This window comes from Alligator sinensis, unplaced genomic scaffold (assembly GCF_000455745.1).
Source record: "Alligator sinensis unplaced genomic scaffold, ASM45574v1 scaffold789_1, whole genome shotgun sequence".
Classification (NCBI taxonomy): Eukaryota; Metazoa; Chordata; order Crocodylia; family Alligatoridae; genus Alligator; species Alligator sinensis.
The window spans coordinates 1,303,958-1,317,557 of NW_005842397.1; the positions used below are offsets into that span (position 1 = coordinate 1,303,958).

General features: G+C 41.3%; 1 long non-coding RNA gene across 1 annotated transcript in view; it reads right to left on the reverse strand.

The window, feature by feature from the left end:
* LOC112551260 overlaps nt 1–11,886 on the reverse strand; it is a 30,407-nt gene extending 18,521 nt beyond the window's left edge. Inside the window, exons 1-2 of the long non-coding RNA XR_003095514.1 lie at nt 11,751–11,886; nt 11,504–11,642 (exon numbers count right to left, since the gene is read on the reverse strand). This is a non-coding gene — a long non-coding RNA (uncharacterized LOC112551260). The remainder of the gene's footprint in view (nt 1–11,503; nt 11,643–11,750) is intronic.
* Nucleotides 11,887–13,600: the final 1,714 nt, after the last annotated feature.

Consider the following 13,600-nt stretch of genomic DNA (forward strand, 5'->3'; position numbering starts at 1 on the left):
AACAGAGGAAACAGACAAGAGTAGCCACCCAAATCTGATAAAGAATACACAGCGTTACCGTTTATACAATATAACCATGGTCAAATGTGCAGAACATAAGCCGAGTTACATAAGAAATTAATGGGAATCATTCTGTTAATAGATTTATGGAAATGTCACTAACTAATCTTTTGATGACTAATATGTCTGGATTTGGAATATGGTGATAACAAAATAAACTGTTAGATTCTGATGTAGTTTTAACACAATACAAATGTATTATTTATAATAGCATCATAATATGGCTATTGTTAATGCCAAGCATTTTAAGATGTGATCTCTGGATGGAATTTATACTTGATAGCAAAGAATAAATTGGCCTATTTGCATTCTCATTGATTTTTCACATAGCTTACTTGCCCTTAATATTCAGGTATATTCGCCTGTCAAGTGTTGCATCATGGCTTCCATAACAGCTATTGACAATGGCACAGTATGAAAAGGCTAGTTGCTCAGTTTGCTTCATTCAGCTAGGAACTGAGGGTCACATTCTAATGTCCTTATTCTGTAAATTATTCCACTTAAATTAATGTTTGCAATTGCAAAGTAAGTTACTGCTCAGTATTAACAAAGGTAACAGAAATTAGCCTGAATGAATGAGGGATTTAGGTTGTAGCTGTGTTGGTCTAAGGACATAGGCAGACAAGTTTCTTTGAGTAAATCTGATATCTTTTATTAGACCTACTCAAATAGTCGGAAAAAATCTTCTTTGCAAGCTTGCGGGTACAAATACCCTTCATCAGACTGAGGAAGTGTCTGCAGTTGGTCTATCTACAGACACTTCCTCAGCCTGACGATTATCAGGACAGAACTGGGGACCTCCACAAGTAAGACTGAGCTATGTTAAGTTGAATTAAAGAGCCTAGACTCCCTAACTAGGTCCATAACAGTCAAATCTTACTTGGATATAGCATGGATGGGGACAAAAACAGTAGCACACACTGACCAGTAGGTTACCCACCTACCATAATGGCATGGGATAGGTAAGCAAGCTTTTTTTGTACAATTGAAAAGATTTTTTTGCTCTATTAAGCTTTTGCTGGACACAGCCTAAGTGTTGGGTCTGCCAGGGAACAGATACAGATTTCTGATTTGTTTTTCTAGCCCCAGGCTGCCTAGACTGGTCTATAATGTGTTTTAACATCAGCTGGTAACACTCCCTAAAGAAACAGCTGAAGATTGCCAGAATGCACGGCATGCCAAATTCTTTCAATTCATTTCTCTCTGTTTCTGAACACCCTCTGGACTTTGTTGGGGGTTCACTGTAAGTGTGATGGGGACTCCTCATGAAGGCTATAATTTACTCCTATAAACTGGGAACACCGCAACTAAATAGTAAATAATCTGAATTGTTACAACAGAGTCTCGCTGAAGAGCAGTATTTTTAGCTACTCTCTCCAACTGTGGTAAAATTATGCTTTGCAGAGGCATTACTTAATCAGGTCTGATTGTAGCCACAGCATAATTTAGTCTCTTTTATACACTGCCACTTAGTCTAGACTACTGGCTCACATAATATTAATGCAATACAGATTAAAAGGATACTGTTGGAAAATTCTCAAAGCAGCCCTTGTTTATGCTCAACTCCCACTAAAGCTGGAATTAAAATGCAAACTCTCCATCTGCTGAATGGTAACTTCAGTAAAATCCACTAAAAACCTAATAATTCTCAGAGTAATATTTAACAATGTGAGGTTACAGATCAAAGCGGGTGCTAAGTTTTTTGTTTTGTTTTGTTTTTCTTGAGGAGAGAAACAATTGACAAGCAATTTCTGTGAAACCCACGAAAATGTTGAGGGGGAAAAAAAGAGACTGTAGAGGGTTGGATGGAACCAGGAAAGGATGTATCCCATATTGCTTGGCTTTTCTTCAGGACTTGGTGCTCCATAAGGTAGATTTGTACTTATTCCCCATGTTACAGATAAAACAGGTCAGTTTTATCAGGTGGCTTGATAATCTAGTTATACCAGTGTAAAAGAGCAAAATCTTGCCCCAGATCTCAGCACTTGGTCCCCTGTAGCTGTCATTAAAGCCTTCCTGAATAATTTTCTTAAAATGCTGCTTTTTAGAAAGCTGAGAGAGAAATAATGCTGCTGGGATAGAAGCAATGCTGCTTGCTTTACAGTTGCGTTATCAGCTAGGGACCATAAGAAACCCTGACCATAGTTGCTAATACAAACCAAAACAATATATTAATTGTGAAGTTGTTTACATTGAATTAAGAGTTAAAAGTGAACTATAAGCATGGTTTGAGCTCTAAACCTGGCTTTTGCAATTGAAACAATGAAATAAAGGAGTTCTTAGCGCTCCAAATTGAATGTAGATTCATAATTATTTTCTTTTGCAAAGCTACATGCCCTTCACCATCAGTTGTTAGCTTTTTTGTTAAAGTTGTGATTAATTTATAGTTCATGCTAGAGGTGATATCTTTTATTAGACCAACAAGATTAAAAAAAAAATAATAAGAATAATTACGGGCACAGACACCCTTCTTTAGGCATTGGAGAAAGGATTGTAAGACTTCTCCTGGGTAGAAATGAAAGTTCAAATTTCATAGGTTTTCACAGAGAAGTCAGTAGATGGAAAGTTCCTCTGGGCAGCCAGGTCTTAGCTGTTAAAGAGTCTCTCACCTCTCTTGTGAGGTTCTGTGACGATGCAAATTAGCTTGAACAAAGGTAGGAACAGTATCTCAGGTTTCAGGTGGTTATAGTTGCTTCCTCCTTGGGAAAATATGAGGATTTCATTTAGTAACTTTCCCCACAACTAGTTGCATGTCTTCTTTCTGCTGTTGCCATGGCAACAGTAATTGAAAATATTAGATCATTTCATTATGAATTATACTTTTTGACTCCAATTCTTTTCTTTAAAAAAAGAAGTTACCAAAATATTTTTCCTTATGCGAGATTAAAACTAATACTAAGAGTTGAGCTACTAAGGGATATGCTAATTGAGCTTGCCACTGCTGAATCAATAGTCATAAATTTCAAATGTACACCTGTCTTTCTAACCATAGACACTCCTAAATCTATATTTGCATTTATATGTGTTCACAGTTGTATAATTACTTGTGCGGGCCGGGAACGATCCGAGGCCCTTTTTTTGCGCTGCGGGCTGTGGCCAGCAGCCCGGACACACCGGGTCGGGGAAGGCAGGCGGCACGCTAGAATTAGGCACGGACGCTTAATGGTTGTTTAAGATTGTTTACGTACACTGAAGATGGTCGCGGTGTAGGCTGGAACGTTTCCAGGAATACTTCACTTAAATCCTAGTTTAAGGACTCGGAAAGAACTCTGATTCACTCACACGAAGTTTTCGAGGCTCCGTGGAACTTTGCGTACAAGGAAGGGTACGTCGAGGGATCGTTCGGCGACGGGGAGAAGAACCGATAGGTGATCAGTCTATCGATCAGCTTAGCTGCAAGTCAAATCTCCTTAGAGGCACTCTGCAGCGTGCTCAAAGTTCTCCGACTTGGGCGGAAACCACTCAAGCCTCTTATACGGCTAGCAAAAAAAAAAAAAAAAAAAAAAAAAAAAAAAAAAAAAAAAAAAAAAAAAAAAAAAAAAAAAAAAAAAAAAAAAAAAAAAAAAAAAAAAAAAAAAAAAAAAAAAAAAAAAAAAAAAAAAAAAAAAAAAAAAAAAAAAAAAAAAAAAAAAAAAAAAAAAAAAAAAAAAAAAAAAAAAAAAAAAAAAAAAAAAAAAAAAAAAAAAAAAATCACACCCTTGGGTTGTGACATTACTATATTAATTCCAACTATAAAACTACCCTGAATATGACAATCCCCCAATAATTAGACCCTATATATGAAAAATTTATAAATTTGTTATCATTTTCCAGGTATAGAATCTAATTATTGAAGGTTTGCTTTGAGGTTGTCCCCTTCCCACTGCTGCAACAGGGAAAATTAAATCTGGAGGGCCAGGTGGCTCCTTGCCCTCTGTTCCCCCAACTTTTTCCCCTGGCAGCCCCTTCTGTCCCCCTTACTGTCAAACCTTGCTCTCCCTCAGCACATGGAAGTGAGGACCAATCTGAAAGCACCGGTGCATGAACTGATACATTTGACCTTCTTTTGAAACTGATGCAAATTTTAGCACACGTATTCACACAAACATACTTTTAAGCAGCACTTTTGTACCAACTTATATAGAGTACAAACTATGCATGATATTACTCCAAAGCCAAAAAGCCCAGGAATTACCATATTGTTTCTTGGTCTGGACCCCACAGCTCAGCATGTGTATGTTCTCCAGATTATCTCCCTCCCTCCCAAAGGAGTCGTGTACTAATTAGCCTCCCACTCATGACTGGAACTGGGTGCTTTGGTGCTTTTCTCACGAGTCCTGGGATCCTGCAAAAATATATATTCAAATGAGGTGCAGGGCAAGCTAGTCTGGTTTCACCTCGTGGAGGTTGGGACCACATTAATCATATGGGACAGGCTGAGAGAGGAGACATTAGAGGGTGAACTGTTTGGGGCTCCATTTGTTGCTGTTTGCCAGACATTTAAGGCTGGCTAAGACACAGGAATCATTGGAAATGGGGAATAAAGGCACAGGTCAGCTGTCAGAGTGAAGAGGAAATCAAAGTGTATTCAACTAAGTGGCTGAACATGATTTGAAAAAGCGTTGGCACTGAGAGGGACTGAGCACAATGGGTACTGCTGTGTATCTTATTCAGATGGGATTTACTAACCTATACTTGTGGTAGGTTCTCATCAGCAATGAAAGCCTAATATATGCCTTAAAGGTAGAAAAAGGGATCAACAGAGCATCGGGGTGTAAGGAGTGGAGCAGGGAGACCAGAATCTCAAAACAATGGCAGAGGTGGCAAGTAAATATGAGAAGGAGAAACAGTTGAAGAGTAGAAATGAAGATCTGGAGACAGATGGGGAGTGGACAAAGGTGGAGAAGAAAGTAAGAAATAAGGTGACAGGGAGAGCAATGGTGAAGCTAGCAACAATGAGAGTGATGAAGGAAGAAGGGAGCAGCAAGAGAAGGTACATTGAGTGAGAAGCAGAGGACAGTGGGAACATGATGGCAGGTTGACCCACCAAAAGTGGCATTGCAGGAAAACACAGAAGAGGCACCAAGAGAAGCTAGAGAGGAGCAGAGGCTGTAGATAAAGGCATCTTTAACCGGAGACAGGAGGCAGGCAGAATTTACAACAAACCGATATAATTTCCTGGAAAAGGTACTGCTTGAGATTTTGGAGGTGAAAGAAGATTATCTCATTAGCATGACTGCTTTCTGAAACAAAAGACTTGGGAATGGACTTACCAGGATGGAGAAGGGTATGAGAACTTCTGGAAGAAATATGCAGAGAAACATGGGAGGGAGGAATTAAGTGGGATAAAGTTTATAGCAGGAGAAAAGTCAAAGGGAAAAGTGATTATCATTCAAATGTACACAGATTTACTAGAGGCAGAAGACACAAAAAATGGATGGAAAAGTATGTCCAAAGGGTAATGTCAGTAAAAAAAGTAAGGGACAAATATAGTATGTGGACAGGGTCTTGGAGGGCACTAGTAGTGTTGCAACCAGATGAGTGGAGCCCAGGTGAGGTGCTGCACCTCCTGTCAGTGATCCAGATCAGGGCACACTGGGATTTTATAATGTAACATGGGCAGCCAAAACAATGCAGCCAATACAGAAAGGTGGGATACTTATCCACACACACTTACCTCATGGCATGCTACAGATGCAAAGGGATGGGGCACAGAGCAGCAGAGTGCCAGGTATCATTAAAATGCATGATTAGTAAGGGAGAGGGACCCTTATATTGTAGGTGCCCCAAAGCCTTTGCAAATATAGTCAGACCCCCTGAGGAACAGCAAAACATGGAGGAGGAGAGCAGAGGAGAGGAGGGGTTTGACACTGAGGTAGAAGTGATGGAAGAAACCCCACAGGAAGGTGAAACAGAAGAGGGGAAGTGACATTTCTGTGATCGAGGCAGCGCAGGAGGAGATAGGAGACAGAATGGAAGGGAAGGCGGGAAGAGGAAACAGCTCAGACATGAAAGTGGGGGTAGGAAAGAAAGCAGATCTTACAGAGAACAGAAGTGGAGATGGGGCAAGAGAAAGAACCAGAGAGACAGCCTGAGAAAGGAAAGAAAACTCAGGGGCTGAAGATCAGGAAGAAGAAACCTGATAATGATGGAGGTGAGTTGGAGAAATAGCCAGAGAGCAGTTTCCTGCTGCTAATGCCCCTGGGCTCCAGCCTGGAGTGAAGGCCGATATAATTAATGCCTTTTTTATTTCAGCCCTCAAAGATAGGGGCAGCTGTCAGATGATGAATACAGTTGGCAACAAAGATAGGAAAGGAGACAAGCATGCTAGAGCAATAGAAGAACAGGTTGGGGATTACTTTGAGCCAACAGCGCCAGATGCAGTGCACCCTAGGGTACTGAAGGAATTGGCTAATGTAATTTCAGACCCATTAGCTACCCTCTTTGAGAGATCACAGAGGTTGACTAAGGTCCCAGATGACTGGCAACGAGAGTGACCATCTTTAAGAAAATGAAGAAGGAGGAGGATCCAGAGAATTGGGAATAATGACCCTGTTAGCTTGACCCCAATACCTGGAATAATCAGGGAGCAGGTCCTCAAGAAATTTACTGTGAAGCACCTGGAGGAGCACAAGGTGATCAGAAGGGCCAGCATGGATTCCCCGAGAGCAAGTCATGCCTATCATAGAAGGATTACGATTTCATTCTGTGATAAAATGACAGGCTCTGTAGATATGGAGAGAGCAGTAGATGTGATATACCTTGACTTTACAAAGGTTTTTGACACTGTCCCCCACAACAGTTTCATTAAAAAGCTAAGAAAATACACAGTCATTGAAATTATTTTAAGGTGGATGTATAACTAGTGGAATCATCTCGTTCAATGAGTAGTTATCAATGGTTCAATGACTAGTTGGGAGGAGGTATCAATTGGGGTTCTCCAGTATCCTGGCTCTGGTATTGTTCAACATAGAATCACTGGAAGTTAGGGTTGGAAGGGACCTCAGGAGGTCATCTAGTCCAACCCCCTGCTCAAACCAGGGCCATCCACAACTAGATCATCCCAGCCAAGACTTTGTCTAGCTGGGTCATCCAAGGATGAAGATTCCACAACCTCTCTTGGTAACCTGTTCCAGTGTTTTATAACCCTTCTAGTGACAAAGATGTTCCTAATATCTAACCTAAACTTCCCTGGCTGCAATTTAAGACTGTTGCTCTTTGTTCTGTCATCTGCCACCACTGAGAACAGTCCAGTTCCATCTTCTTTGGAAACACCCTTCAGGTAGCTGAAGACTGCTATTAAATCTCTTCTCAATTTTCTCTTCTCCATTCATGATTTGGATGATGGGATTGAGTGGAGACTTAGCAAATTTGCAGATGACATCGAGTTAGGTGGAATTGAAGACACTCTGGACAGCAGGCCTAAGATCCAGAATGACTCTGATTGATTGAGGAACATATTTCCAGTCTATTAGATAAGATTTGACAAGGAAAAGTGCAAAGTCCTGTACTTGGGATGGAATCATTGCATGTACAAATGCAGACTGGGGAACAATTGGCTAGGCTGCAGCACTGCAGAGAGACCTGGGAATTATAGTGAACCAAAACTGAATATGGGCAGACAGTATGCTCTTTTTGACAAAAAAGCCCAACAGTATACTGGGTTGTATCAACAGGAGTGTCACTTACAAATCAAAGGAAGTGATTCCTCCACTCTATTCAGCACTGGTGAGGCCTCACTTGGAGTACTGTGTGCAGTTTTGGGCCCTACACTTCAAGGAAGAAGTGGAAAGACTGGAAAGAGTTCAGTGCAGTGACAAAAATGATGAGGGGCCTGGGAAGCAAGCCTTATGAGGAAAGGCTGAAAGAGCTAATGATATTTGGTTTGGAGAAGACAAGACTGAGAGTGATTTGATAACAGTCTTCAAAATATTATACAGAGGATAAACATGGGCCTTTCTCTGTGGCCATAGCAGGCAAGACTAGGAACAATGGTCTCATGCTTCAGCAGGGGACATTAATCTTGGAAATTAGGGGGGGGACTTTCTGTGAATCTGGTCAAGCATTGGAACTGGCTACCTAGACAAATTATGAAATCTCCATCCTTGGAAACTTTCAAGCTCAGGTTAGACAGATACTTGATTGAGATGGTTTCATAGATTCATAGATGTTAGGGTCGGAAGGGACCTCAATAGATCATCAAGTCCAACCCCCTGCATAGGCAGGAAAGAGGGCTGGGTCTAGATGACCCCAGCTAGATGCCTATCTAACCTCCTCTTGAAGACCCCCAGGGTAGGGGAGAGCACCACCTCCCTTGGGAGCCTGTTTCAGACCTTGGCCACTCTAACTGGGAAGAAGTTCTTCCTAATGTCCAATCTAAATCTGCTTTCTGCTAGCTTGTGGCCATTATTTCTTGTAACCCCTGGGGGCGCCTTGGTGAATAAATCCTCACCAATTCCCTTCTGTGCCCCCGTGATGAACTTACAGGCAGCCACAAGGTCGCCTCTCAACCTTCTCTTGCGGAGGCTGAAAAGGTCCAGGTTCTCTAGTCTCTCCTCGTAGGGCTTGGTCTGCAAGCCCTACGAGGGCTTGATGTTTAGTTATGGATGATCCTTCCTTGATCTGGGGACTATACTAAATAACCTTGTGAGGTCCCTTCCAGCCCTACTTTCCTGTGATCCTATGAATTGACAGCTATATTCACAGTAGAAGTAATGACACTGCCAATGTGAGGACTTTTTTCCTTTACTTTTTCTCTTTCTATAGTTTGGTTAAGCACCTTACTTGTCAACAATCAGTCCTGTCCTGCTTCCACTAAAGTTACAAGGCTCAGTTTGACTTTTAACTTTCATGTGATGGGGACAGCATTAGCAATATCAATCAATCTTTTTTTTCATAGAAAAAATATTGCAGGGAGAAATGGAAAATTCAGCTTGATAGTCTAATACTGGCTACATTGATGTGTCCGTTCTTTGCGAGCATAGGGCATGACCATGACTTATATATATCCCTTTCGCATGTTATGTCTACACCCAATGGAAGTACATTGCAAGTCATATGTGTACATTCAACCTTTGCCTCTGAATAGGATTCAGTTTAGATAGTTTTGGGAGAAAATTATGCCTGTTTTCTCCCCCAAGACATTTCCCATGGGTTTACCACTGAAAGGAATGACCTGACAAGCAGGATGGAAAACAATCTTTGAACTACAACTATACAATGTATTACTACACAGTAAGAAGGTCCTATTCATATATAACAGATCTTCACTTTGGGTATACCTCAGCCTACTCTAGAGGACCTGTACCAGTTGTCTGGACTAAAAGATAGTTGGATGCTAGTTAAAAATATGCATAATATACAGGTATGTCAATACATAGGAAAGCATACAGCATATGCAGGGTAGCAAAATCCTAGTGTACCTACAGAACAGGGTTGTCCAGTTCCAACCCATGGGACACATGCAGCCCACAAGGTTTTAAAACCCCCCTCAAATCCCCCCACTTCTGCTGCTGCTGCTGTCAGAGACTCCCTTCTCCAGCTGTCACTTCCTGCCTATCATCCCCAGGGACAGGGCAGCATGACTCTGGAAACCCACAGCCCATGGGCAGAAGGGGAGCCTGAACTGCCCTTGGGGGCCTGGCTGAGGGCCAGGGAGCCCATGTGATGTGTGGCCCCCAGCAACTCATAAAATGGGCAGCCTTGTATACTAGAACATTGTAAAACACTAGTGAAAAATGGAAAGCTTATGAAACCATAATTATGGGATTCTAATATTCAGAAGTCAGTTAAGTTATTGGCTTTAACAGCTTTTTCCACAAGCTGTTCTTTTTTTAAGGCAGCTAATTTGCAATCTCAAAGGAAAGACATTCCTTCATGCTTTTGAATACATCAAAGAAATGTGAGTAGATGGCTTACAGGACTCATAATGAGAGTGGTGAAAGGAACTGGAAGTCATTGATTGAAATCCAAGCTAGTAGGGATGAAAAGTAAGTATCCAGCAGTTCTTTGGTGTCCCTTCTGAAGTAAGTTATGGCTTCAGTCCAGTCTCATTCCTGGCTAGTTAGGTGTATACAGCCCAAGCCCAGAACCTAAACTGGCACACGTCTCAGCACTCCAGAGCGAAGTCAGTGACAGAACAGATAGGAAAACTGAATGACCCTTTTTAAATGATCCTTACAAGAACCCAGGATAGAGAAAGGTAGTTAGCTATGTTTGCCGGAAGATGGCAAATAGCGTTAGAACACCAGGGCATGTAATGGACAGTCCCCAGCTAGTCATAGGCTTGGGTCAGTATTTAAAAAGAAGTAAGGGTATATACCTCAGTCTACATTTTTTCCAGCTAAAGGAAGGAGGAAGCTCCTTTTTAACTTATTAAAGCAGCAAGAGCTTCTGCAGAAATATGTCCTAGTCAGTGCTTCTTCAATCTATTTCCTTTTAGTTGCATGACTAGTTGACAGACACTAAACAAGCACTAGGGAAGAGGACTCTAAAGAAGTGAGTCTTGGAGCTGTTTCCTTTTCCCTGACTACCAAATCTGTTTAGCAAATTCTACTGTCTCTAGGTTCATCTCTGATCCCCACACCTAGATGGGCAAAGAATGAGGCATGTGCGGGGTGTTATGTAAACTGCCCATGTGGCCCCTCAGTATTTGTGGCTGTTCATTTGGTCATTTCAGTCAGATGGTATCAATCCTATTCTTTGAATAATTGCAAGACTGTAAAATATGTAAACAGTTCACCACGTATTACATGTCTATGGACTAGTAATCACTAATGTGGTGAACTTCTTTTCCCTGAACAGGCACAAGTAAGATTCCTTCCATATATTTAATCAAAGTCATGGCTCTGATTCATGCATGAGTTAACAAGAAAGGTTTCTACTCTTTCTCCTGAGTCTCCTTGATTAAGATGCACTGGTGTGACAGCCTAGGAAAATGATGTTGGTACATAATTGCTACTATTTCCTTTGAACCATCACCATGCAAGGTTGCAGCCTTTCTCTGTAAAGAGAGGCAGTTGTTGACAATAAGCTCAAAAGCAGGTGCAGCTGAACTTTGGTTAATAGCATGGCAAACTATGTTTCACACCATTTCAAAACCTGTGGTTAAGACTCATAGCATATATTTCTGCTGAATGGGATTTGCATTAAACCTTGTTCAGCATTGTTTCATTGTGGCTGCCCATTATCAGTGATGAGTAATTTCCTAGTATAAAGGAGAGAGCTATGCCACCCACTAATAAACACCTGACAGTGCCCTGTAGGCAACGCTGTCCTGCCCTTTCTTTGTTTTCAGTGCTTCTCTTAAGAGCCTTAACGCCCCTGACTCCCATTTCTAACTTCAGTTGGAGATGATGGTGGCCCACAACAGGCCCCAAATTCTGGTTGTCATTGTGGGCTAAGGCTTTCAAAGTTAGACATACAAATTACATTAAAACACAGTAGAAATCACATCATTAGGTACCTTAGAAGAGACCTACTGATGTCTGGGATTATTGGTCTCTTGCACTCTCCAAACTCCTTCTTCTCATTTCTCTTTGGCTCTTTCAATGCTCATGAGTGGTATGTCTGCAGTCTATAACCAGCACTTTCTACTCTAATACCTGAAGTAGGAGAAAGAGTGAGAAACATACTCCTTCCAGTCATTAGCTATCATAAGAGACTTCTCTTTAATAAAAAAAAAAAATCAGTGAAGAAAAACTGTGCCTTACCTTGGGAGACAAAAGGGATGGTATCATACTATGAAACTGTCTGCCATCAGTTTAGGAAAGGACACTATTGGCAAATAGAGGATCAAGCCCCGAATATTTGATGGAACCCTAACTTGGGTTAATCTCTGACTGATACCTAATGAACATCAGGCAATGAGCTTTTGCTAGTTTGTCTCTTTTATACATTTTCATTATGTGTGGTTTATCAAGCCATTAAAGTCACATTGTATTGAGCAAAACTATCGGAAACTAAATAAGAGTAGAAACGTATTTGCCACTGCACTTAAGCTGACAGCTGTAGCAATTTTCTCAAAGCAGACACATGCAACTTGATGACAAAGAGGGAGGCTTGTGTGAATTCTAATTGTAGAGCTCTGTTGCAGAGGCTACTGATAATGGGCCTCTGATTTAAGTGGGATTAAGAAACAATCAAAACCAGGTGGTTTGTTTGGATTTAATATTCATGAATCATTAGAGGTTTCTAACAGAGTTAAGGAATAAGCTTTTTAGACTTTCCAGAGGAAGCAAAAACTATTATTATGAGCTTCAAAGTAGGATAGAAATAACCTGGTAATCAAAAATGAGTCACTACATTACAAGTATTAGAACGGGGGAAAAAATCATTAAAAGTCAGTAACAGCAGGAGGGGAAATCTTCACTTTCAGCACCCTTTAACTGATCACAATGATTATAACTGCCATCTGCAGAAATCACACACTTAATTGAAATGAGCAATTCTGATTTTCATCTATAGTATAATACTGAGATTTAGAATCTCTCACTGAAAACTCTGATATCTAAAACTTGTAAAAAAACCCCCAAACAATCCTTTTCTGTTCTTTCGAACAGTTTTGCCATGAGCCATCACCAAGTGCTTCAAATTAAACATAATGGCCCAAATATAGAAACTTTTCCTCCATAGACCAGTTGATAAATGCAGTTTTCATATTCCAAAAACATTGACATATATATTCTGAGCTAAAGTTGTGTACATTCTTAAAATGTTAAATTTTCCATTCCCTTTAAACACAGATATCACTTATTCTTGCAATTCCCCAAAGGTTATCATTGATCCTGTCTTTCTCTTCATCTATCAACTTATCTTCCTTCCTGTCTACTCTTCACTTCTAAGCCCATCAAATACTCTTCACTTCTAAACCCATACAGTTATATCCTTCTCTGCCACCATTCACAAACCCCTCCATTTTCAATTCTTCTGCAGTAAAACTATTATCATCAAAGGCCTTGTTACGTATTAATTTTAGGTGGTTTCTGGGACTCTTAGCCCATGGATTGTCGATACATTAACACTTGAAAGTAGTTTTAAGCACCTTTTAGGTGACTTAGTTACACCACTCCAGGGCAGACTAATCTCTGATCATTCTCCCACCTCCCTGCCCCTCCACCACGTCTCTTGCACACCTCTTCCTAGAGCAGAGATAGAAGACCGTCCTGGCTCACAAGCCTCTAGTGGAAACTCACAGCTGTAGCTCCTAGTCAGGCATCTTCTTGTCTGAAGGCCACTTAGGGAGTTTTGGTGAGCTGTCATGGGCGGAGTCAGCATCCTACCTTGCCTGCAACAGCTCATCAAATCTCCATAAGAGGCACTGTCCCAGAGCCCATCCTGTGATCCCAATCCCAGCCTGTCCACCCATCCTGCTCCCAGATGCTGCTCCCTGCCTGCCCGTGGCCCCTTCCCATTCACCCAGCTGAGTGTACCCTGGTTGCACTGGACTGTCCCAGGCCAGTCTCCATGGTGACTCTGCCCATCCAGTGCCACCAGTGGTGGCTGCAGGGTGACCAGATGGGGGGGCCTGGACAGAGGGTCCAGGTTCAGCGGCGGAGGCAGA